Source organism: Corvus kubaryi, unplaced genomic scaffold, assembly GCF_017639235.1.
Source record: "Corvus kubaryi isolate FWS band 111438036 unplaced genomic scaffold, C.kubaryi_AGA036_p1.0 66, whole genome shotgun sequence".
Lineage (NCBI taxonomy): Eukaryota > Metazoa > Chordata > Aves > Passeriformes > Corvidae > Corvus > Corvus kubaryi.
The window spans coordinates 34,947,227-34,972,065 of record NW_024582054.1 but is presented as its reverse complement, the minus strand read 5'-3'; the positions used below and the strand labels follow the sequence as shown (position 1 = coordinate 34,972,065).

General features: G+C 47.3%; 1 long non-coding RNA gene across 1 annotated transcript in view; it reads left to right on the top strand.

Moving 5' to 3' along the window:
- LOC121673990 overlaps positions 1 to 24,331 on the top strand; it is a 29,774-nt gene extending 5,443 nt beyond the window's left edge. The window contains exons 2-4 of the long non-coding RNA XR_006019386.1: positions 10,076 to 10,153; positions 13,249 to 13,387; positions 23,786 to 24,331. This is a non-coding gene — a long non-coding RNA (uncharacterized LOC121673990). The remainder of the gene's footprint in view (positions 1 to 10,075; positions 10,154 to 13,248; positions 13,388 to 23,785) is intronic.
- Positions 24,332 to 24,839: the final 508 nt, after the last annotated feature.

The window sequence follows — 24,839 nt, the reverse complement described above, 5'->3', positions numbered from 1 at the left end:
ACAACTTGGGGGGCCACTGAGCTCCTCCGGGACTGAAGGATTCTGCTTTGCCCCCTTAAATCTGCCGCCAAACACAAGAAGGGGAAACGGTAACAGCGATGGTTATATGGGAATAAAAGAAGGGTCAAGGACACCAAATTCCTGAATTGTGGGTTAGGTGGGATTTTAGGGAAAGACTCTTCCCCCAGAGGGTGCTGGGCACTGCCCAGGCTCCCCAGGGAATGGGCACGGCCCCGAGGCTGCCAGAGCTCCAGGAGCGTTTGGACAGCGCTGCCAGGGATGCCCAGGGTGGGGTTGTTGGGGTGTCTGGGCCGGGCCAGGGGTTGGATCCATGATCCTTGTGGATCCCTCCAGCTCAGGATATTCCGTAATTCTATAATTCTGCCAAAAATCCGGTTTGTTCCCATGGTTTGGATTACTTAGGTGAAAGCATCCTCGCTCACCTGGTGGTTGGGGTTGAGGGGACTCTTCAGCCTTCAGGCCCCTCACTTGGGAAGGAACAACGCTGCATCCATGAATAATAATCCATGACAAGCAATTCCAATGTGCATAAACAGCTGGAATTGTGAAAAGAAAACATTATTTAAAACATTTACGGGGACCCGAAGCTGCCACTGACTGTGGATTTCTGCGTTTTCATTTTTGATGGTGATGATTTAGGAACTTGGTTGAAATGCGGCTCCCATTTCTTCCCCAGGCACCTGGAATTCTCTCAGGGAGCTGTTCCTCAGTGAATCCCATCAGAATCATGTTTTTCCCTGGATTATCCCGCTCTGGAAGTGAACACAGATTGTTGTTGCCACTCTGAATCCTTCCCTCTACACGGCCATGGATGAGGGAACTCAGAGGCGCCTTCCAGATATGAAGCTCCTGTGAAATCTGAAATGATTTTCTGGTCTGCTGGTACCCTTTGGAATAAAGATGGAGTGAGGTGGTGAATGGGGCCGTGTCAAACAATTCCCCGAAGGGCAAAGGCCGAAAAGGTTTAATAGCCACCACCCCAGTCCTACTTCATAAAGTTATTATTTCACAGCTCCAAACCTCCCAGCAGCACAAACCAACAGCCATGGATCAGTCAGATGGAGAAATCACTTAAAATGAATCCATGTGGGAATTCCTGTTATTTGTGGGATCAGCAGTGCTCCTGCCCAGTGTGGGGCCAGGTCTGGGCTCTGCTCCGTGGGCAGGTTCAGAATATCCATCACCAGTTAATCCAGCTTTGGCTCAGCCTCCAGGCTTCTGTAAAATCCAGGTGGAGTTTCAGCAGCTGAGATGAGGATGGACTGCGTGGAAATGTCTCCAGACTGTGCCAGCATCACTCCAGCCCATGGAATCATGGAATGGTTTGGATTGGAAGGACTTTAAATCCCATCCAATCCAGCCCCTGCCATGGGCAAGGACACCTCCCACTGTCCCAGGCTGCTCCAAGCCCCGTCCAACCTGGCCTTGGACACTTCCAGGGATCCAGGGGCAGCCACAGCTGCTCTGGCAAATCCATTCCAGGGCTTCACCACACTCCCAGACAGGAATTCCTTCCCAATATCCCATCCATCCCTGCCCTCTGGCAGTGGGAAGCCATTCCCACTTGTCCTGTCACTATCCATATAAAAATTCCCTCTTCCTCCTTTTTGGAAGCATTTTTAAAAGTGGGGGTCGGGCTCTGCTGGCAGGGAACAGGGACAGGAGGAGAGGGAACGGCCTCAGGCTGGGCCAGGGCAGGCTCAGGGTGGACAGCAGCAGGAATTTCCCCATGGAAAGGGTGCTCAGGCCTTGGCAGGGGCTGCCCAGGGAGGTTTTGGAATCCCATCCCACCCAAGCAGGTGGAAGATGCCAAGGAATCCTTCCCTGCCCAGGACTTCCAGGTGCTCTCGGGGATAGCGATGGCACCTTTATTTTTAACCATAAATTCCTTCAGCACTTGGAATGCCCATTGCAAGACACAACTCTTCTAGAACTTCCTACCAAACCTCATTCTTCTTTCACTCCCCTGCTTCTTTTTTCCCATGTTTTTCCCACACTTCCTCCTTGTTAATGATCAGAGGAATGATTTTATTTGCTCGTGACTCCAGAAATTTTCAGTTATCCGGCAGGATTGGCTGCACGTGGAGAATAATGGAACATATGCTAAGTGTATGCATGACCTATTTAAAGGCATGGATAATTTTCCTGGTATAACTCTTTTAATGGGACGTGGCTGCCACACTCCAGTGAGTGGAAAATCGGGATTTTAAGGAACATTACGGTTTCTGCGGAGAGAGGAGCAAGGCAAAAACAGGAGCCAGGTGTTTATCTGAGAATGAAGGTCATTATTTGGAATCCAGAAGTTGTGCAAATATCCTGGAATGTTGGAGGTTCAAAGGATCAGAAACCTGGTCAAGACCTTTAGGAATTTTGCCAATATTGGCAGCGTTTAACCAGGAGCTGAAATATTCAGGAAAATTGTTGTTCTGATCTTGGATATTGCTGAAATCCAAGAAAAATCCTCAAGTTTTGCTTCCTTCGAAGCTCAAATTCCTTAAATGCATTACATGTCTTTATTTTAAAATATTTGCTGCGTTATTTTAAATTCCTCTTATTTAAAGCCGTTAAAAATGGGCCATTTTGGGGGTCAGAAGTAACAAATTAAAAATCGTCACATGAGCTGAGCTGGTCCATGGGATGGGTTCTTTCCTTCTCCTCTCAGAGCCCCTTCCCCAAAATTCCCACCTGAAGTTCCTGCTAAATGCAGGATCCAAACTGGATTTCAGGCCTTCAAGTGGCATCAGAACCATGGAAAATCTCAGTGGAGAATTCTACTTCTGGTTAAAATTTCCAGCTCATTTCAAGGCTGAGATTTTCCAGGTCTGGGTGCTAAAGATTATCCTGAATTATTCCTGGTGGGAAGAGGCCTCTCCTCAGAAAATGTGTCCCGTGGAGGTTCTTGGAAATGACGAGCAGGACACCTCCACACCTTCTCCAGACAAACCCATCCCAGCAGTTTTCCAGGTTTTGTGCTCCTGGTGTCCATGAATTTTCACTGTGGGCACCAAAATTGTGTCTGATCAGTGCAAGTGAGGTCATTAATAGAGAATTCCAGAATTTCTGAGGTTGGAAAAGAGCTCCAAGATCATCGGGCCCAACCTGTGCCCAATCCCCACCTTGTCCCCACCCTGGCACTGAGTGCCACATCCAGGAATTCCTTGGACACCTCCAGGGATGGGGACTCCAAACCTCCCTGCCTGATTCCAAAGCCTGACCACCCTTTCCATGGAGAAATTCTCCTTGATTAATGAATGAATTAATTAAATTTTATCTCACTAATGACATTAATGCTGGCTGTGAATGTGACACTGTGTTCCCGACCTCTTGTTCCCTCCTCTCCAGGTCACCTGGAGGGTGCCCAGTGGCATTTTTTGGGATATGGCTTTGCAGGACTTGATCTGTCTCACCTGCAGAAGGGTCAAAATCCTGCTGGAGACTGGGCTAACTGGGACAAACTGGTATTCCATGTTCCTCCTGTCAGGGACACCTCCAGCTTGAAAATTGGGAATATTCCCTTTTGGATGGGTGAGTGGAAGCGTTGAGATCATCCAAACATGGAGAGAAATCCTAAAGTAACTCCACAATAGTTTTGTGATTTGGGATTGGGAATCCTGCAGGGCCAAGGGCTGCAAACCTGGATGTTCCCAGCCCATCCTGCTGCTGTTGGAGTTCTTTGGACACAAAGTGACCAGATCTGGGTGGGCTGAGCCCATCTGGGGCTCAGACAGCGAGGGGGTGGCACTGACCCAACAGGAGGGACCAGGACCTGCTGATACCAATCCTTTGGGATAAATCCTGGAGTTTTTATTTGGATACCAATTCCCTGCTGTGGGTAGTCACTTCCAAGGCACACAAGGAAAAGGAAGGGAAGGCACAAATTGAAGGAATTGCCTTCCAGCACAGGCAGAGCCCAAGTTTTTCCCAATTCTTTCCCATCCAACCTCTCCAGAACTTTATCTTCCTGATAAGGCAGCAGCTGCAACTTGCTCAGGCACCACTTAATGCAGTCCCAAAGGGCAGGAGGAATTTTTTGGAGGGATCACTACTCCCAGCTCATGGAAAAATAAAGGGAGAGAGTCAGGCAGACTGGATATTTTTTTCATGAAATTTTCTTCATGAAATAGAATCAACATTACTTTTTTCCCTTGTCTGGAGCACGGAGTCCAACCTCCTCTGGCTCAGCTGGAGGTATACGAAGGAGAGAGGGATTTTGTGGAAAAACCAACAAGAGAAAGGGATTTTTGCCAGGGTTTACAACTCCAGAAGGAGAGTGCACAGCTCTGGAGGGAGGCTGGAATAATTAATGGAGCAGAAATTTATCAGGAGTCCCTGGCTGCACAGACACCTCTTGTTCTTCAAATCCTGGATGGAGAACCCAAGTGTCACCGAAACTACAGGAAAAATTAAAACTCTCCAACATTTTTAGGGTTAGAGAATTGAGGCATCGCTTTATTCCGGCCAGGATGTGCAACGGAAATCATTTCATCCACACGTTGCCCAGGTTGTGCAGAGAAAATCATTCCAGGAAACATGGATTTTACCAGATTTTTCACATATTTTATACAGTCCAAACCCAGACAAATTCCCTGGTTCGATGTTCATTGGTCCCAAGTTGCGCTGCTCTCAGTATTGGTTTCCTGTTGGATACGGATTTCTTCAACTCCGATGTTAACTCGGTTCTCATTCTTCTTGATCTTTTCCCAGACCAGGTGTCTGACCATGCCAGGGGTGATGTTTGGAGTTGATGGTCGTTGATGGTCGTTAATGGTCGTTAATGGTCATTAATGGTTGTCAATGGTCATTATCTTTTGTGTATCTTCTGTGCATCTTCTGTGCTACTCCTAATCTGTTGAGATGTTCAGATCATCAGACCTTGAGTGATGAAACAGTCCTTGGAAAAGAAATTTAAAATTCCTTTCCCCCAGGACAAAGGCAAATGAGACTGACTAAAGTTACAAAAAATTTTAAATTTTGTATCATTTTCCAACAGCAGGGTGACCAGAGGCGTTTCTGGGCACTTCAGCGTTTATTGGATCATTAATAAATGATTTCTGAATGTGGGATAGTGCAGGCTGCAGACTCGGGCAGGGGAACTCATTTTACAGGAGGATCCTTCAAGGGATTATGGCTGCTTTGAGAATTCAGTGGGACGTCCACACCCCCAGCACCCTCAGAATTCAGGTCAAACAGAAAGGATGAGCAGACAAATAAAGAAACACCTTCTGAAGCTGGTGGCAGAAACTGAGGTGCCCTGGGTATGGCTTTTGCTGCTGGCTTTGGCACGAGTAAGAGCCAGACCCCGAGGAGACACTCAATTATTCCCCATTGAGTGAACGTTTGGGATTCTCACCCAGTTAATTCTCAGCACAGTGGGGGTGGAGGTAAGTGATGTGTATTTAAAGCCATCTGTGGCCAGAATCCCGCGTCAGTGAAATCTCTGGGACAGGGAGCCTGGGGAGCACAGACACTGCCTTTGGACTTTGCTGATCAGAACATCCAGCCAGGATCACAGGAACAGCGCTCGGGACAGCTGAGCACGGGGGGGATCCATCGCACTCGGGTCAAGGTCTCTAAAACCCCGGAGATTGGGACTTCTCAGCAGGAGGGAAGGATGGGAGACCTTGGCTTTCAGTAACCACGGACTGTGGTTACAGGGACCTCTGGTGATTCTGGGCTGATGGGAGCTGTCATTGCTGCTTTAGGCTGAGTTGTTTCTCTGGATTTCCTTGCCCCACTGGCTGCAGGGACCACGGGTGGAAAAGTTGGGAGGGGGCGTTTCAAATGTTCATTTTTATACCACGCCAGGCATTTAAAGAAGTTCAGTTAATGATAACAAAGGTTTGTGAAGACAAATTGAGAAATAAGAAGAGGAGGGATTGATAGGGAAGGTGTGCACTGGTGTTGGTACAAACAATCCCGTGGGTGAGGGGATGGGTGGGAACGGCTTTGAGATGGGGCTGGATGTCTGTTCCCACTTCCAGCCGTGGGTTTGTTCCAGTTCGGCTCCCGAAACAGCCAAATGGGGCCGCACGAGCCGGAACTTCTGAATTTTGGGGTCAAATGCCAGCTTTAAGGGGGGATGTGGGGCAGGCGGTTTGGGAAGGCTGCACCTTCCGGGTACCTCAGCAATGGGGAAGGAAGAGGGCCCCGTGCAGCCGGAGTTTGGGATAAAAGGAGGCTGCGTCCTCCGAAACCCAGAGAGAGAAAACCCCGCGGGCTGTGGCCCAGGGGGCTCTCTGCCTTTATTCCAGTAAAGTTGCAGGACTCCTCTGTCTCCTTTATGGACACTGGCTCTTCCCAGCGGGATTTTCCACACACTGGGATAGTGGAAGGTGTCTCATGGCAGGGAGTGGGATGGGATGGGATTTAAGGTCTGTTCCAACACAAACCAGTTTGGGATTCTCTGTGTGTCCTGCAGAGTTTCTTGCCAACAGGTCCATGGGATGCACAAGTGCTCTACCACAGCTCAGGGCTCCTCATCCCACAAAAATCCCAAAATCTGGTTCTTCCTGAACAGTTTTCCCATGGAAGGAGCAGTTCAGGTTTGATTTAATCAAGTCCAGTTTGGGAGTGATGCCCTTCAGGATGCTTTCCAGGCTGGCTGCAGGAAAAGCAGGGAATGTTTGCTCTGCTTAAGTAGGGAAGATTTATACTTCCCTGCCATTGGATAAATCTGCTCCGTTTATTCCAAATTCCTTCCCTAAAGGACCAAGTTATCTTTAAAACAAATACCGGAATAGCTGGATAAATCTGCTCCGTTTATTCCAAATTCCTTCCCTAAAGGACCAAGTTATCTTTAAAACAAATACCGGAATAGCTGGAGTGGGATTTTTCATTCCTGCCAATAAAAGAACTGCAACCGTAGCAATTTATTTGTGTGGGGTTTTATTTCCCTTTACTGGGTTAAGGTTTGGGCTCTGGGAACAGGTTGATCCAATTTCTCTCTCCATGTGGAAAGCACCACTCCACAGGCAGAGCATGAAGGACTTGGCTTTCCGATGGATGTGATCTTGACTTTGGTCCGGTTCAGATTCCAGTGAGGACGAGGGAATTTTCAGCTTCTGTGCCTCTTCCCAGAGGGGTTTTCACACAGCCCTAAAGAGAAGCCTTTGCTGGCAGCCACAGAGGAGCATTCCATGGAATCCCACAATGGTTTGGGATGGAAAAGCTCATCCAGTCCCAGCCCTGCCATGGCAGGGGCATCTTCCATTATCCCAGGCTGCTCCAAGCCCCAGTGTCCAACCTGGCCTTGGACACTGCCAGGGATCCAGGGGCAGCCCCAGCTGCTCTGAGAATCTGTGCCAGGGCCTGCCCACCCTCCCAGCCAGGAATTCCTTCCCAATATCCCATCCATCCCTGCCCTCTGGCAGTGGGAAGCCATTCCCCCTTGTTCTGGAACTATCTGTGCATGTAAAAAGTCTCTCTCCTTCCTTTTTATAAGCCCCCTTTAGGTACTGGAAAAATGTGGGTTTCCCTTCCCCTTCCCTTTCCCTTTCCCTCTCCTTTCCCTTTTCCCTTTCCTTTTCCCTTTCACTGTTCCATTTTCCTTTTCCATTTTTACTTTCCCTTTTCTCCTTTTCATTCCCCTTTTCCTTCTCAGTCCCCAAGGAAACAGCCACAGCTGCTCATCCCATCCCAATCGCCACCAGGCACAGCAAAACCCTGAGAGAACCCTTGGCTTTGGATTCCAAGTGTTTAACATGGCAGAAAGGGAAAGCAATGGCTAAAAGTGGAAGTTTAAAGCCAGATTAGGGTGGAAATGAGACATATCCCAAGGGAAGTTCCCTCTGGAATGATGTGGGCAATGCTGCCATTTCTCCTCCTCCCATCTGGAGGGGCTTGGAGAAGTCCAAGCTGTCGGTCACAGCATGGGAATGATCCAAGTGTCCCATGAAAGGAGGGAGACAGTGATTAAACATCATTTTATCGGCCATTTCCTGGTGGAAGTAAATCAGCACGGCCCTGCTCAGTCCAGGGATTTATTCTGGTCCAAGGAAATCAATCCGTGTATTTATGGGCCTTTGGGATGGAGGTTTTAAGTTCTCCCCAGAAGGGACTCGGTGACATCTCCTGAGGCAGCTCCATGGGCTGAGCTGGGCTCACCAAGGCTGTCCAGGGGCATGATCCAGGTTTTGTCCTTGTCCTCCTTTCAGGGGACTCTGGTGGTGGCAGGGGACACTGGTGGTGGCAGCGTGTCACGTGTCACGTGAGCAATGTCTGGTTTCGGATTAATAAAGAATTCTTTAAAATCATTTTTCTCCCACATAGAACTTCATCCTAGGACCTTTTCTAGGATTAACTCTGGAATTGCAAAGTGTCTTTCCCATGGCTTCTTTTTGATCCAGGGAAATTCTTGGTTTAGTCCAAGTCTGGCATCTTTCTGGGAAAACTGAGTCCCACCAGGGATGGGAGATCCATCTGATTGACCAATGAGTGACATCCCTGCTCATGGCAGGGGCTGGAATGGGATGAGCTTTAAGGTGCCTTCCAATCCAAACCATTCCGTGATTCTGGGATCCAAGGATTCCTTGCTTTTAGCAGTGGGTGGATGGATGGTTCCTCTGAGTGCTCGATAGCTTTATCCTGGAGCCATTTTCCAGACAGGAAATGGGGCTCCAGCAGAGCTGGAGAGGGACTTTGGATAAGGGATGGAGGGGCAGGACACAGGGAATGGCTTCCCAGTGCCAGAGGGAAGGGATGGATGGGATATTGGGAAGGAATTCCTGGCTGGGAGGGTGGGGAGGCCCTGGAATAGAATTCCCAGAGAAGCTGTGGCTGCCCCTGGATCCCTGGAAGTGTCCAAGGCCAGGTCGGATGGGGCTTGGAAGCAGCCTGGGATAGTGGAAGGTGTCCCTGCCCATGGAAGAGCATGGGATGGGATGGGATTTAAGTTCTCTTCCATCCCAAACCATTCCAAGATTTACAATTCCATGCTGTGTGTCTGAAATCAATGTTCAATATTCTCCAGGTGATGCTGAGACCTCCCAGCAGCTTCCCCAAATTTCTATCTCCGCAGTTTTCCTGCGGCAGAGCCGAGACTCTCCGTGAGCCGTTTGAACTCGATCCCAGAGCTCCCTGTCTCAGCTCCAGGAATATTTTCCTGCAGTTTGTGGCTGCAGTTTGCTCCTCAGCCCTCATTAAGGGCAGCCAGGTTGCGGGGTCATTCCTGGGGTGAACACCTCCTCCATTAATGGGATTTTCCTTTCAACCCTGTCAGTATTCCCTAATTGCTGCCTGCAGAAATCAGGGATGTGCCACTTAAATCCTCTCCACGCCTTGTGCCCCCTCAGCATTCTCAAAGGAGCCTCTTATTTACGGAATTCCACAAAATAATCATGTCCTGGAGCTTCCTCGCTTCCAGGGAGAGCCCAGAGCAGCTCCGAGTGTTCAGCTGGACAAAGGGAAGGGGAAGAGTTCACTAGGACACAATCCAGGGATTCCTACACGGAAAAATTACTGGGAGAGGGGACATAAATCCTGAAAAAGGGAGTAGGGAAAAAATACCTGTCAGTGGCTGGAAGGTGAAGCTGGACAAGGAAATTCGGATTGGAAATAGGACCCTGATGTTGCTCGTTTTTGAAGAGGGAATTGGCCATTGGAGCAATATCCCAGTTCTTCCCAGGGCTTTTCCAGGTGCTTCTGTTGCTCCCAAGTCCCTCTCCAGCTCTCCTGGAGCCCCTTTAGGCCCTGCAAGGGGCTCGGAGCTCTCCCTGGATTCTTCCCTTCTCCAGGTGAACATTCCCAGCTCTCCCAGCCTGGCTCCAGAGCAGAGGGGCTCCAGCGTCTCATGGCTCTCCTCATACTTTGGGAGCCACCTGGAAAAATTTTATGGAATAGGGATAAAGCTCTGCCCGTCTTCCCTGAATTTCGACCTTTTCCCATCCCATCTGTCCCAGATACCCCCTCCTTGGCATGGACAGACCACTGGACACCAGTGAAAATCCCTGGATCAGCTCAGACATCTCTCCCCAATCTTTCCAATTCCTCAAATCCCTTTTTTATGATAAGGGGTCCAGTCTAACTTTATTTTAAATCTCTTTTTTTTTTTTTCCAGGACACCTGGAAAAGATCTGGACCTCCACACTAAAGGGTACAACAGCACTGATAATGCCAACTCTGATGCCTTTTCCAGGTGCAATATTTTGGGATGCAATCTGTTTGATTCTCTGGGACCTTTGGGACACAACACCACCGTAGCTGAGCAACTCTTCATTCGGAAAACAGCTGAAATAGAGTTTTTTCCCAACATTTTGTTTATCCTCTGTGAGAATCAGTTTAATCAGGGAAAATAAGAATTTAAAAGGATTTTCAGGTTGCTCTGTCGGCATCGAGTCCCTTTCAGTGCCTGGAATCAGTGATGTGTCCTAGGAAATCACCCTCTCCCTAAATATGGAATACCCTGAGTTGGAAGGGATTCACAAGGATCATCAACTCCAACTCCTGGCCCTGCACAGGACAACTCCAAGAATCCCAAAATGAGTTCTTACCTTCATTTTTTCTCCTCCCTCTGTCCTGCTGCTAAGGGCAGTGATAGAGAGGTTTCATCAATCCAACCTCACTCCTTCCTAATTCCCAGGATTGTGCCAACAGTATCGAGGTCTGGTTTTCCACAACCACTTCTGCACACGGAAGTGATGTCGGAATCATGGAATCTTAGGATTATTAGGGTTGGAAAAGGCCTGGGAATATTCCAGGCCAGGTTGGATGGAGCTTGGAGCAACCTGGGACAGTGCAAGGTCTCCCTGCCCATGGCAGGGGGTGGAAATGGGATGAGCTTTGAGGTCCCTTCCAACCCAAACCATTCCATGGTTCTGTGATTCTCCTTCAGCCAGTGAGAAGGACTGGGGGGCTGTTCCCAAATATTAGGAGGGGCCAACCTTTTATTTGGATCCCTGCTGATCGTGATCCCATGGAAACAGGTTCGCTGCAATCCTGAGGTTTGGCCAGAGGAGGGAAAAAGCTCTCTGGAGAGGTGGGGACAATGGGATTATTGAGTTTGGAGGTGCTGGCCAAGGACAGAGTGAAGGATGGAGAGGGAATAAGCTGAGCTTGCTGCTCCTGCGTAGGTCAGGAAGGCAAGGAAATAACCAGGGAGAGGAACCAAACCATGGAAACCAAAACCACGGGAATAATTGTGGAGAGGAGGCAAATCATGGACACCAAAGCCATGGGAATAATTGTGGAGAGGAGGCAAATCATGGACACCAAAACCATGGGTGGGGCAGTAAACTCTGCAGGTGCTGTAAGAAAGATGTTTGGGGAGGTGTGGGAAAATATCTGGAACCTCTGGATGAGCAGATGATGGAATTTGAAGTGGGAAGATGAATTTTATTGTGGCCACAGTGTTCTGTGAACAGCAAGATCCAGGTTGGAGCATGCGGACATTGAGGATCTTTCTTGGGAGCGTGACCAGAGGCAGGAGCAGATAAACAGGAGCAAAGATCCGACTTTATCCAACTTGGCTCAACTCGAAATTCAATCCCAAAGTTTTGCTTGGGAAGCTCATGAAATTCAAGCGCCCCATTAGCAGCAGCTCTGCAGCGGGGGCTGACGAGCCTTTCGAGAAACGAGTGATCCTTGCAGAGCACGGCATCAAAGCCAAAGCACTTCACTCCCAAGCCAAGGGCTGCAGGCAGTGCCCCAGCAAGGCAGGAATTCCCAAGGTTTTGCATTAATTGGATTTTTAATGGGTTTCAAAAGCCACTGGATGTGTGAAGCGCTCAGTAATTACAGCGGATTAAGGTGACACTTTGGAAAATGGGTGGAACATGAATGAAGCAAACCTTGCTCCAGCCTAATTACAGATAAACAAGGGATAATGTGGATTTGATAATCCTCTGGAATAAATAAACATGAGGATCAGGCTCCATGGATCATTCTTCATGTTGGTAAATCACCTTTAAATTGGGATTTTCTAACACAGCAACCAGAGATTGCCCAGCACTGCCCACAGCTGGAGGAGCAAATCCACCAAAATTCAATTTTACCAAGTTATTTCCAGGAAATCCAGAATGATTTGCCTTCCTTCCATGGGTTTTCCATGAGGAAAATGCAGCATTTTGGGAAGGAAAACCTAAAAATAAAAATAAAAATAAAAATAAAAATATAAAAATAAAAATAAAAATAAAACAAAAATAAAAATAAAAATAAAAATTTAAAAAACAAAAATAAAAATAAAAATTAAAATTAAAATTAAAAAATTTTTAAAATTTAAAAATAAAAATAAAAACAAAAATAAAAAGTAAAACTATAACTATAACAAATATAAATATAACAATAAATAATAAATATAAATATAAATATAAATACATATTAAATTAAATATTTATATTTATATTTATACAAAACAGTGGGGTTTTGTAGGATGCTGAGGACTCTTGTGAGGGTAAAACGAGTAAATCCTGTGAAAACGGTGGAAAATATTTACACAGATTCTAGGGTTCAACGTGGAAGTGCTCTGATCATATCCCCACACACCCCTAATTGCTCATTATGCATGCAAATTACATGATTTTAATGCACTCTCATCATAATTACAGCGGTAAATTAGGGGTCATAATTGCCCATACGAATGTGCCCTGCCTGGCTTTTTATCCCTTTTCTTCTCCAAGGTGTTCGGAGCACTAGGAAATAACAGAAGGTCATGGAATCCCAGAATCCCAGGATGGTTTGGGTTGGAAGAGATCATCTCATTCCATGCCCTGCCATGGGTTCTGCCATTCCAGCTTGTTCCAAGCCTCATCCAGAGGGATAAAGGGAATCGTTTCCTCTTTTGGGGGAATTGAAAATACCGATAAGGAACTCTTAAAGATTAGGAAAAGTGGCTTCAATTCTTTCTTGGAGGTGTCCAAAGGATGAAGGCAATACTTTTTTACCAGTTTTTTAGGAGAATTTCAAAGATCAATAAGGAACTCCTAAAGATTGGGAAAAGTGGCTCCAGCCCTTTCTTGGAAGTGTCCAAGGAATGCCTGGAGGTGGCACTCAGTGCTCTGGGCTGCTGACAAGGTGGGGACTGGTCACAGCTTGGACTTGATGCTCTTGGAGGGCTTTTCCAACCTAAATAATTCCATGATTCTATCTGGGACCAAACCCCAAGATATCTGAATGTGGTGAAATTCCTCTGCTGAGGACGATTTTCCCAAATCCCAGTTTATTTCCTGCACCTCCTTTCCTATTTTTATTTCTTTTTAAAAACCTTTCCTTCTGTTTTGTTTTACCTCTGCTCAGAATCGTTCCTTTCCCTCCTCCTGGCAGCTGCATCCCAATCCTCACTCCTGACCTTTCCAAGTCCTCTCGTCTAAAGGTTCCCTTCATTCCGTGGCACATCCCAGAATAGCAATGTTCCGGATTAATCCCGGGTTACTGGGTGAGTCATTTTGTTTATTTGTATAAAACGTGTTCGCTTTATTCTGTTCTCCCAAATCCAGGGATGAAGAGGGAGCATGAGCAGATTATAATGCCGGATATTTTTATTCCTAGAAGGAGATTATAATGCACATTTCCTGGGGCTGAGGGAGATTGGGATGCTGGAAAAGCTGCCATGGGAAGCAGTCGCCAGCTCTGCATCCATGGAATTAATTCCGGGGGATTTTTCCTGGGTGCTGTGACAGAACCTTTCCCTCCCTTCCCTCCACATGAGGAGCTCTTCCCAGCTCCGGGAATATGGGAGTGCCTATTGGAATATCATTCTATGGGTTTGTTCAGGTTTGGAAGATGGAATCATAATAATATATAAAATTTTAGGGAAAAAAACCCAAGGAAATGTAAAAGCAGGAATCGTGACTCCCTCCATCTGAGCTGACTCGGGCAAACATAGGGAACATCCGTAATTCCTCTTGGAAAAGCTCAGTTAAATTGTTATCCTGGGAGTAGGGGAAAACAAAGAGCAACAAACGCATCCTGTTTTTCTCGGTTTGGTGGGATTCATGGGACAAATCAGACACAGAGAACATCCTTAATCCCTCCTGGAAAAGCTCCGTTAAATTGTTATCCTGGAAGCATGAGGGGGGAAAAAGAGCGACAAAAGCTTCCCATTTTTCCCAGTTTGGTGGGATCTGTGGGACACATCTCCCATGCTCATCCACCCCTCCTGGCCACAGGAATCTGGAACTTGGCTTTTCCCAACAAAAAGGACAGAAGTGACTTCCTGCACCCTGAAGGCTCCCGGTGCACTCGGATAAAATTCCTAAGGACAGGAAATAAGTGGATTCCATAAACCCCAACATGACCCTGATGCTTTTCCTTGTTCCAGCTGCTGCGGGAGCAACGGCACTTCCATAATTCCATGTTGGAAAGCCTTGTTGTGCTTCGGGAATCTGATGCCAGCCAAACGACCAAAAATAAAGGGAATATTTGATCCAACTTTTCCAGCCCTGGTTCCACTTTGGGAACAGCCAAAAATGTCGTGTGGCCCTTCAGAAAGGACAAAGGTTTAAATTTCCAGCTTTCCCTGCACCTCTCCCTCACTTCCCACTCCATGAGGAGCTTCTTCCCAGCTCTGGATGTCCGGGAGTTTGGGAAGTGCATGTTGGAATCTCATTCTATGGATTTGGTCAGGTTTGGGAGGTGGGACAACAATAACACTTCTGATAACCCTTTCCATGAAGAAATTTTCCCAAATATCCACCCTGAGCCTCCCCTGGCCCAGCCTGAGGCCGTTCCGTCTCCTCCTATCCCTGTCCCTTGGGAGCAGAGCCCGACCCCCCCAGCTGCCCCCTCCTGTCAGGAAATTATGGAAAATTTCCATTATTTCCACCTGGTCGAACATTCTATTCCCGAGCTGGGCAGCAGGGACTTGTCCAAGGTGCTGGAATTTCTTATCCACAAAACTGAAAACCTTCAGCAGGTTGTTGGTGACCTTTGTAGGGAAATATCAGTGGGTACAGCCAGTTTTACCTGGATCACGGAATTCCCACCGTCCAGGAATGAGGATCACAGCACTTGGTGAATCACGGAATCATGGAATGGTTTGGGATCAAGGGATGTTAAATCCCATCCTGTTCCACCCCCTTCCATAGGCAGGGACACCTTCCACTATCCCAGGTTCTTCCAAGCCCCATCCAACCCGGCCTTGGACACTTCCAGGGAATTCCACTTCAAATCCCAGCTGGAGCAGAGTTGATTTCAGAGCTCATTTAAAAGATGCTGCAGCCGGATCAAACAAGTGGAGATTCCAGAGCCTGACCCCCTTTCCGGAACAGGAGGATTTCTTGGGACAAGGCTGCCTGTCAGGTTCCTTAAAAATCAGTAATTATTGGATTTATCACCACGTTTTCCTGTGGATCACATCCCATTTCCCTGGCTGGTTGCACACAGCCTCACCCTCATCCCGTGCTGGATTTTAGCCTCAGGAGCAGTGGAATTTTCCCATCCACAGCTGGAAACATCCCAGACTATTTGCTGATAAGGTTTGGAAAGGCCTGAGCCGTATTTTCTTCCCTACTCCTGGCAGGAAAAATCAACTCCATCCGTCCAGCAAGTTCCTGCTCAAATAAAGGAATAAAAAAGCTGCATCATGGATATATTACACAGGAAATCTTATTTAAATCCATTTATTCCCTACATTGGGAATCTTAGTTACATCCATTTATTCCCTACATTTAAATATAAGTGAGAGCAAGGAAACTGTTTAAAAATTGGCGTCATAAACACAGAGGTTTTGTTGTGTTTTCTGTACATCCAATATTTGTTTTAACTTCCCAGGAATCTTGCTGGGAGCTGCCAGGGAATTGCCAGCAATTATTTCCCTGGTATTTGCTTAAATAGCCCTGAGGTTTGATATTGTTTGATGCCTCCTGAAATATCCTGGGAAAGCACAACTCAGAGCTCTGTGGCTGCCCAGAGAGGAATTTTTATTGCAGAAAATTGGGAAGTAATTCCACATCCCTCACTCCTGCCAGTAGTGGGAGAGTGCAGGAAAAGGAGACCTTTTCCAGCAGCCTCGTTGTCCATGTCAGGGAAAATTTTTAGGTGGGACAGCCTGAAAGGCATGAAGAGGTCAGGGAAAAAGCAAAAAACATATGGAAAAACCACCTGTGGGATGCTCAATCCATCGATATCCTACGAGAGATGTCTTCCCTCCCTTCCTTTCTTCCTCCCTTCTTCTTTTCCCTCTTGGTCCTCCCGCCCCATGGATGTGATAAATCCATGCCCACATTGCTCCGTGGGAAGATCTGACCTTGCTTTGGGATGCCTGGAATTTTTTCGGTGTTGTTTGCAGATCCCGGGGAATGTTCCAGCCTTGAACTGGGCCTGCAGGGATACCTGAACACACCCAAAAAATGGGATTTAGGGAATTTCTCGGTTTGGCTTTTGCAGATGGAAAGGTTGGAGGAGAGAAGGCTCCAGGGAGAGCTCCGAGCCCCTTGCAGGGCCTAAAGGGGCTCCAGGAGAGCTGCAGAGGGACTTCGGACAAGGATGGAGGGACAGGAGCCAGGGAATGGCTTCCCAGTGCCAGAGGGCAGGGCTGGATGGGAGATTGGGAATTGGGAATTGCTGGCTGGGAGGGTGGGGAGGGGCTGGGCTGGAATTGCCAGAGCAGCTGGGGCTGCCCCTGGATCCCTGGCAGTGCCCAAGGCCAGGCTGGACATTGGGGCTTGGAGCAGCCTGGCACAGTGGGAGGTGTCCCTGCCCATGGCAGGGAATGGGATGGGATTTAATGTCCTTCCCACCCAAATCCTTCAGGAATTCTGTGAAATGGACCTCTCCCTTTATTCCATACTGCTCCCTTTTAGTACAAATAAAACAATTGTCCCTTCCATAACACTTCTTATTAATATAAAGGGATATAAAAAGGATTCTTTTCATCCGATTTTTTAATTCAGACTTTGAGTATTTAAACACTCAGCTCATTTAAAATCTGGTGTCCATGCACCCGTGGGGTGGTGAGCAGCAGCTGTGGGCAGTGAATAACCTGAACATGCTCAGCTGGACTTTTAATTATATTCAAATAATATTAATTTAATTGCTTTATCTCGTACATATTTAAACATGTCTTTATTTATCATTGAACAGAAGGAATTTCTGCCCCCACCACCACGGCCTGTCCATATTAATAATTTGGAGGATTAACATTAAAAAAACCCCACACACAAATCCAGCTTTGTTTGGATTGTTGAATTGGGTTTTTGAATCCTCCAAACCCAAGGTTTCCAAATTTTTTGCAATAAATTCGAGTCAATCCAGACTGCAAATATTTATTGCTGTCCTCAGAGCCATCAGCAGAGCTTCAGTCAATAAAAGATGAGAGCTCCGAGGCCAGGAAGTGGTTTAAGATCCCAAAAGACGATTTATTCCGTGAGGAAAGAGCAAAACAATGTCTGGGAGGGGGAAGTTCCACGAGATGTTGTCACAGAGGGTGGTTCCACCTGGAATAACGCCTGTCCTGGGAGATGGAGTCTTTGGAATTCCCAGCGGGTTGTTGGTATTTGGTGCCATGGGCCTCATCCTGAAGAAATGAGCTCTGAAAAGGAATTCTGGTCAACACATTCCCAAAATCCAGCAGCACATGGAATTGGTGCTGCTCACACGACGTTGGCTGGGAGCAGATCCACGATGCACAATTTGTGTCCACTTCCAACATTTCCAAGGAGTCAGCTTTGGATGGGGGGCTGCAGTCAAGTCTCCACCTCATGTCGGCGTTGCTGTCACAGTGTCCCGGCCAGATTTGTTCCCACAGGCTCAGAGGGGGCACGAGGCACATCCGTGGTCCCTGTTCCTTGGAAATTTCCTTGGAACATCATTTTCCTGCTTTGGCTGCTGCTGCTTTAGAAATAACTTCCCCTAAACCCATCAGTGGGGCTGGAATCCAGACTGGTTTGGCTTGGAAGGGACCTTAAAGCCCATCCCATCCCACCCCCTTTTCCATGGGCAGGGACACCTCCCACTGTGCCAGGCTGCTCCCAGCCCCAATGTCCAGCCTGGCCTTGGGCACTGCCAGGGATCCAGGGGCAGCCCCAGCTGCTCTGGCAATTCCAGCCCAGCCCCTCCCCACCCTCCCAGCCAGCAATTCCCAATTCCCAAGATCCAGCCTAATCTCCCCTTTTCGATCTTAAAGCCATTCCCTGGCTCCTGTCCCTCCATCCCTTGTCCCCAGTCCCTCTCCAGCTCTCCTGGATCCCCTTTAGGCTCTGAAAGGGGCCCTGAGTTTTCCCTGGATCCTTCTCTTCTCCAGGCTGAACAACTTTCCTTTGAAACTTGGAATGGATCTGGCTCCATCCAGGGAGATGCAAATTGCAGAGGCCAAGATTTTCCCAATTTTTCCGTGTCCTCACCTGTGGAATGATCCCTGCCTCGCTTTCTTCACTCCCCAAGGAATTCTGTCCCCAGCCCTCCTGTCCCACCCTTCCTAATCCCCTCTTTTCCATCAGAACAGCACCAAGGAACTTCTTTTTCTCTCTTTTTTATTTTCCAACCCCACTCAGGCTTTACATGTCGAGGTCCTAATGAGTCAGGGACTCAAATCCCTCCGGTTTCTGGGAGAGACAGCAGCACTAATGGCCATGCTTCGGCTTAATTGGGAGCCTCATTAAATATCGGAATATTCAAGCCCCTCAAGAGCTCTGAAGTTGGTGGGCATGTCGTTATGGCACACGGCAGCAGCAGGTTGTTCCACAAATCCCCCAAAAAATGGGATTATAAAGCAGCTGGGGATTTGTCCACTCTGGTTTTAGCTTTTTTTCCTCAGATTATTTTAAGTAACTTCGGATGTTGTGAGCTTTTTGTGTGTCTGAGCTTTTGGGAAGTTTGTGAGGAGCCGCCAGGGGCTCTCCTTGCTGGGATGGATGGGATTTATCCGTCATTTATCCGTTGTTGCAGCCCCTGCTTCAGCTCCGCCAGATGTGATCCCTCATCTCTCCCTAAACGTTGACCTTCCCTAAATTTTCCAAAGCCAAACACGAGACTGCATCGAGTTCTGAGGTGTTAAGTGAGGAAATGTTGGGCTCAGCAGAGGAGAAGGATTTGGTTTCAGGGATATCAATGGAACAGGGAAAAGCTGATATATTTTATATTTTATATTTTATATTTTATATTTTATATTTTATATTTTTATTATATTTTCTATTTTGTATTTTATATTTTATTTTCTATTTTCTATTTTCTATTTTCTATTTATATTTTTATACTATATTCTATATTATATTTAATATTTTATATTTTATTCTATACTTTTATTTTCTGTTATATGTTAAATCTTATATTTCATATTTTATATTCAAAATATTTTTATGGTATTTAATATTTTTATTCTGTATTATATTTCATATTATATTATATATTTCATATTTTCTATTTTATAGTCTATATTTTATATTATATTATATTATATTATATTATATTTTATATTTTATATTTTATACTTTATATGTTATATGTTATATTTTATATTTTATATTTTATACTCTATAATTCATATTTAATATGTAATATTTTATATTATATTTTATATTTTATATTTTTTATTTTATATTTTATATTAGACTTTATGTTTTATATTTTATAATTTATATTTTATATTTAATATATATATATCATATTTTATATTATATTTTATTTTATACTCTATATTTTATATTTAATATTGGATATTTTATATTTTATATTATATTTTATATTTAGTATTTAATATTTTATAGTTTATAGTTTATACTTTATTTTATATAATATATTATATGTTATATTTTATATTTTATAATTTTTTTTATATGTTATATTTTTTATTTTACATTATTTTCATCAGAGCAACACGGCCTCAAATCTGAGCTCAAAACCCGAGATTTTGTTCTTCAGAACACGAATGAAACCAGACGTGTCCCCTCAGCCAGATTTCAGTTTCTGCAGCTCCCAAAACTTGTTCATTTACCCAGTGAACCGGAGCCCTCAGAAAACTAGCTGGGAACAAGGAATTCCAGCCATCCTGAGGAACAGAACCTCATCCCAAGCCCCAAACCCCGGTGTCCTGCCCCAAGTCTGGTGCATTTTGGGGGATGTTCCACCAATCCATGACATCTGTTCCATCCAGGCTGGAATTCCTTGCCCCTGGAATGCACAAACACCACTTTTAATTGCTAATAAAGCCAAAATTCGTCCACTTCCCTGCCTGAGAGGTGGTACCAGAGGATCCAAGATCCATGATCTGGGGAAACTTCATGGACAGGATGGAGCTGGGATGATCTTTGGGGGTCTCCAAACCACCTCAGACATTGTGGGGCTTCCTGTTAAAAATTAACTCAGCTCCAGCAGCCCCACATGGGCAAAGGCACTGAACTGTGCAGGAAGGAGGGGAAAAGGTGTTAAAATGCTTTGATTTTCCAAGAGTGGGTGGAGAAGTCTCAGAAGGAGGAGGAAAGGAAGGAAAAATTAATGAGCATTTAGGCAAATAAAGATGGAACTGCGCCTTTTGTTTGCAGTGCTGCACAAATCTGCGTGAGCTGCTGGGATTATCGAGGGCTTGATGATTCATTTATCCAACAAACCAAACGTATTTGATAATCCAGGTTTATTCTGGGATCAGCTTTATTGTTGGAATATTGACTCTGGCCATGAAAGGAAACCCGGCGCAAAACACAATTAGAGATTTGTCCATTTTTATTAGGTTTTGATTAGATTTTGATTTAGGGAGTGAAATGAACTCTGCAGTCCCCTGCTCTCCCTTTGCTCTGCAGGGCCACAGACACCAAGTTTCAGAGAATCTTGGAATTCCAGGAAGATTTGGATTGGAAGGGACCTTCAATCCCACCCAGTGCCAGCCCTGCCATGGGCAGGGACACCTCCCACTGTGCCAGGCTGCTCCCAGCCCCAATGTCCAGCCTGGCCTTGGGCACTGCCAGGGATCCAGGGGCAGCCCCAGCTGCTCTGGCAATTCCAGCCCAGCCCCTCCCCACCCTCCCAGCCAGCAATTCCCAATTCCCAATCTCCCATCCAGCCCTGCCCTCTGGCACTGGGAAGCCATTCCCTGGCTCCTGTCCCTCCAGGCCTTGTCCCCAGTCCCTCTGCAGCTCTCCTGGAGCCCCTTTAGGCCCTGCAAGGGGCTCGGAGCTCTCCCAGGCTGAGGAAGTTCCACTCCCAACCCCCGTGAGGGAAAAACTTTGAGACTCCATTGCCAGGGGGATGGGGAGCCTCAGTAATTGGGATAAAATCCTTAATGGAGCAAGGGGTGGAACAAATGAAGCCTCGGGAGCAGCTGGAGCAGAACGAAGGGCGGCAGAGGGGCCATCAGGAGGATTGTGCTGCCTCAGCTGCTGCAGGAGCAGCACTTGGCACATTTTGGGGAGGCAGCGGGGCCGAGCTGCTGAGCAGAAGTGCAAACCCGCAGCAATCTGGGTGATTTAGGGCCCACACTGCACATTCCTGTTGGTTAATAGTTCCTGCTTTGGTTTCCAGAAGAGGCTGGAGATCTTAAAAAGAGCAATTTTTTGAGGCTTTCCGTGGAACCTCAAGATTTAATTCTGGTCTTAAACAGCTGGGCACAACCACTGAGCCAGGTCTGTTTCGGTGTGGAATTTGGGGCATCGTTTTTCCCAAACAGCAAAGAAATCGCCCTGAACTGAACTGGAATCTGCTCCGGGGCCCGGCAGCGGCCCCAGAGCCACGGGCAGGGCCTGAGCCCAGGAATTGCCCTGCACAGGAGGCAGAACTGCTGCCCTGGGCAGGGCCCGGGCTGGAACAGAGCCCGGAGAGGGGCTGGAGCCTCCTCCCTGGGATATTCCAGAGCCCTCTGGACATGCTCCTGTGCCCTGGGCTCTGGGATGGCCCTGCTGGAGCAGGGAGTGGCACCAGTGACCCTCTGAGGTCCCTGCCAGCCTGACCCATCCTGGCATTCTGGGATTAGTAAACCAAAAATTCCAAATGTCTGGAGCCATCCATATTTCCTGCCCTGGAGCATCCCTGGAATGCTCCATGGGTCCTAGAAATCAGGAAAAACGGGAATATAAGCCAGAAGCTCACCCGTGGTTAATATTTGCTCCCTTTTTTTCTCCAAACCTTTTCCAGACTGGTTTATGATTTTTGGGAAGCTGGCTGTGCCTTTTGCCTCCATCCAGAGTTTCTCCCAGATGAAGATCCACGCTCCAGTGTTGGATCTGTGCGCTAAGGAAAAGCTGTTTTGGCCTAGGGCAGCAGGAGGAGATGGGAGCTCCCTCCAGATCCCTCTCCAGCTCCGTCAGGATGGAGAAAGCTGGGAACTGAGGCACAGAGGGTGGATGGGAGCCCAGATGAGCCATCAGTCCCAGGCGTAGCCGGGATCACCGGCATTCCTGGCAGGATTGTGCCTGCAGCTGCCACCACTTCACTGGCTTTTCATGGAACCAGCTGTTCTGAGCAGGAATTCTTAGGAATTTCCAAAAAAAGCCAGGAGAGAAAACACCTTTTTTTGGCATGAACTGACTCTCCAACGAATCACAGAATCATGGAATAACCTGAGCTGGTTTCGCAGGGATCATCAGTCTAATTCCTGATCCTGCATGGGAAACCCCAAAATCCCACCCTGCTCCTCCTCTGAGCTCTGGGATGGATTTAGGAACCCACATTTAAAATCAAATCCTTTTCCCACCTCCTCCCCGCATCCTCCACTGGATCCTGGCTGGCACTTGATGCTCTCCAAGAGATTTTCCCAACTCTGCTCCTCAGCACCGGGACCTGGAAAACATTTCCATGGACACTGGAGGCAACCCTCACTTCCTTCCTTTCAGGAAAGACACAGAGCTGCCTCCTGACAAATAGGAAATGTCATCGATATTCCCAAAATTCACTGCATTAAGGATTTAAGGAGGAACATCCCATAATTAGACGGGATCATCTATTATGGGAACATCCCATAAAAATGGGAACATCCCATGATTAGATGGGATAAACCCCCCTCCAAAGTCATTCTTCCCTGAGCCCCATTTCCTTCCTGGACCCGGTTCCAAATCCTACCTGGCATTCCCCAACGGATTGTGCAGGAATGTGAGGCTGATTAAAGGAATCCTGCGGAATTTCTTGCTTGGGAAAAATATTTACAAAGGCAAGGAAATCACAGGCAGCTGGAAGAAACCAGAGGCTGCAGCTTGTCTTTGCTGGAGGCTGCTGGCAGTTTGTTTTCAAACAGCAAATCCTGCCTCAGGCCTGACCAGAAGAAGCAATAAAACCTTCATTTTTGAGGGAGGAAAAGGGAAATAGGATTTTTAAAGCCATTCACAGTTGTTGGGGACTTTTTACTTCTTGTTGTGAATAATTTTTCCTTTAAAGAGAACAGAAAATATAAACTCTGCTGGGAGGAAAGGCTGGGAGAGCTGGGAATGTTCACCTGGAGAGGAGAAGGATCCAGGGAGAGCTCTGAGCCCCTTGCAGGGCCTAAAGGGGCTCCAGGAGAGCTGGAGAGGGACTGGGGACAAGGCCTGGAGGGACAGGAGCCAGGGAATGGCTTCCCAGTGCCAGAGGGCAGGGCTGGATGGGAGATTGGGAATTGGGAATTGCTGGCTGGGAGGGTGGGCAGGGGCTGGGCTGGAATTGCCAGAGCAGCTGTGGCTGCCCCTGGATCCCTGGCAGTGCCCAAGGCCAGGCTGGACATTGGGGCTTGGAGCAGCCTGGGACAGTGGGAGGTGTCCCTGGTGGAAGTGGATGGCATTTATGATCCCTCCCAACCCAAACCACTCCATGGCTCTTTGATTCCATGAGAATTCCGTGAATTAATGACCAATCCCTATGAATGACTCCTCTGCTTTAAAAAAAAATAAGAATCTGTAAATTTGAATTCACCACTTCTCTCCATCTTGTCCCATTTCAGAGGAAGGAAAAAGCCAGGGATGCTGGTTCTGGAAAAAAACTCTTGGTCATGGAATGATCCCTCCAGACAATACCAGGAACTTGGGGAAGGAAATCTCAGGAGCAACACTGGGAAAGAAACACAAACATTTCTCCCCTGTTACACCTCAGTTTATGTCCATGGTGCCCCATTCCCATTATCCCACCACCAGATGTGGACGGGGTGAATTTGACCTCTCCAGGACTTTTTGGAGCTGGAGACCATAAGTCACCCAGGGAGAAGAGTCCATGGGTGCGGGCAGGACACTGAGCAGCAAATTAAAAATTGCTCTGAAAATTCCTTCTGCCTCATTTTGTTTGGAAATCAAGAAAACCCCGATGTTTTCCGGAGGTCTTGGAAATCAGCCGTGTGTGGGAAAGCTGGAATTCCCTCTGGAGGTGTCACTTCAGAGTTTAGGAATAGCAAAAGCTCAGACAAAACTGAGTTTACATCAGGCTGGGCTTGTGCCCACCCAGAGCCTGGCACGGGGCACTCTGGCTGCTCCCAAAATATCTCAGATGTGTTGGAAAATGGCAAAATAAAGCTGAGAGTGAGCTGGGGTTGCTGTGCTGGGGGTGCTTCACCAGGAAAACGCAGGAAAAGGTTGTAAAAGTCAAATTCCCATCTTTAGAAGGAGTTTTGTTATCAATTCGAATATGGGATTTGTCTGTGAGTAATGAGGTCTAGTGGGTGACCAAGGGTCTGGGTGGGGAATGCAGAGGAAGAGTCAAAATCAAAGGGAATTTGATTCCCAGCTTCATCCCTCAGGACCACAAAGACATGGAGGGGCTGGAGCGTGTCCAGGGAAGGGAACGGAGCTGGGAAGGGGCTGGAGAATTACTGAGGGAGCTGGAAAGGGGCTGGAGAATTCCTGAGGGAGCTGGAAAGGGGCTCAGCCTGGAGCAAAGGAGGCTCAGGGGGGACCTTGTGGCTCTGCACAAGTCCCTGACAGGAGGGGGCAGCCGGGGGGGTCGGGCTCTGCTGGCAGGGAACAGGGACAGGAGGAGAGGGAACGGCCTCAAACTGCTCCATGCAA